This window comes from Penaeus monodon, chromosome 22 (assembly GCF_015228065.2).
Source record: "Penaeus monodon isolate SGIC_2016 chromosome 22, NSTDA_Pmon_1, whole genome shotgun sequence".
NCBI lineage: Eukaryota > Metazoa > Arthropoda > Malacostraca > Decapoda > Penaeidae > Penaeus > Penaeus monodon.
This window is the reverse complement of record NC_051407.1, coordinates 27,898,165-27,899,663: the sequence shown is the minus strand read 5'-3', so window position 1 is coordinate 27,899,663 and position 1,499 is coordinate 27,898,165. Positions and strand designations below refer to the sequence as shown.

At 34.9% G+C, this 1,499-nt stretch overlaps 2 protein-coding genes across 2 annotated transcripts in view; one reads left to right on the top strand and one right to left on the bottom strand.

Moving 5' to 3' along the window:
* LOC119587074 (S phase cyclin A-associated protein in the endoplasmic reticulum-like) overlaps window positions 1-798 on the bottom strand; it is a 23,573-nt gene extending 22,775 nt beyond the window's left edge. Inside the window, exon 1 of the mRNA XM_037935822.1 lies at window positions 649-798. The gene's annotated coding sequence lies outside the window, so the exon portion shown is untranslated. The remainder of the gene's footprint in view (window positions 1-648) is intronic.
* A 176-nt stretch (window positions 799-974) lies between these two features.
* The window catches only part of LOC119587071 (coiled-coil domain-containing protein 97-like), a gene marked incomplete at its 3' end in the record, with an annotated part of 2,361 nt that continues 1,836 nt past the window's right edge, over window positions 975-1,499 (top strand). The window contains 1 exon segment of the mRNA XM_037935817.1: window positions 975-1,125.

Sequence of the window (1,499 nt, the reverse complement as noted above, 5' to 3'; positions counted from 1 at the left end):
CCTTTGTCAAATATTGATGTCAATATTATTTATATGATTTTGTAACTTCTCTCCATATGTCCAGAAAAGTTAGTACTCCAAGATACAATTTCACTGGTTGGGTTTAGCTATCTGGGTATGCTATGCCCCAGATTTACCTTTTGTTGTTTCTTATCCAAGCACTTTCTTGTCCCATTATACATGGGAAAATTTGCAGTAAAAGCAAAAAAGTAAAAGCTTAATAATAATTCATACTGCAATTGCAGCACAGAACACAGATCATGTTAGATTTAAATGAAACATAACCACAACACTATGGTTAAAAAGTCAGGTTCTGAAAGCCACTGTCTACTACATATTACCCTGGCAATTTTACCATAACTACTGTTAAATATGATGAGATGAAAGTAGACAACTACTTCTCCATTTCCACATCACGGGAATTCTTGGAAAAGAAAGACATTCTAGAAAACAATGAACAATACCTGATTTACTCGAAAGTCATTCATCTCATTACTTGACAGTTCTCATGACAACCCCACGTGGACCTGCAGATGCCTGAGAGAAGTGAGTGGGGATGCTTCTTTGTGTATGAGGCAAGAGATGAGGTCATGAGGCACTCAATCGACATCTCTCAGGAGCTCCCTTCTCGTCACATACAGCACTCACCTTATTCTCTTATTTATCTGCACTTGACATGGGCACTTCTGTCGCTCTCATCACAAGTCTTCCGAAGCTGCGGGATCGTCAGTCGATAATTCACGAAAATTAAGTTAAATATTCTTTTATACGCAAATCCTTTTGCAAGCATAAAAGGACTAAAGGACGTGTACTTATATACGCATTGAATACTACATAATTTGCGATTATAAAAGTATTTTCCTCTTTGTGATAACTTATATTTGGTGAAATATTAAGATTTATTAAAAGGTGTTGATATCAGGCATAAAAAATACAAAACATACCATATCTAAGTAATCAGTAAGGTTAATATACCGATAATATAACCCTGAACGACGATCCACCTCCACTACGATGTCCATTGTTTACATTGAGTCAACTGGACATAAACAACAATGTTAGGCATATTGGACATGTTTATGTTAATTTTGACTGTGCTGTAATTTTCTCGGAAAATATACAACTGTAAGTTAGATGTTGAAAGAAATAAAATGATAAAGTTTTAGTTGTTGTCAAACACAAGTCATGTCTTGAGCGAATAGTGTTAGTGATTTAGACTTTGCTTATTTGACCGGCAGCCGGCCAACAATTTTAGAATATTAATCGCAGATAAACAACAAATGCATGTAATAATGGAATGGCTTAGAGATTTTTCAGAGCCACATATTAGACCATAATGTGTGGAATATGTAGTAATGCAGATACGATGTTTGTAATATAGCAAGATTATTGTTATGGCTATGTAACAGGGACTTATGGTAATGAATCAGTGATTTAACATTATGGATTTTAATATTTTCATTTGGATCTATCCCAGCATGCACATAAACACATGCATG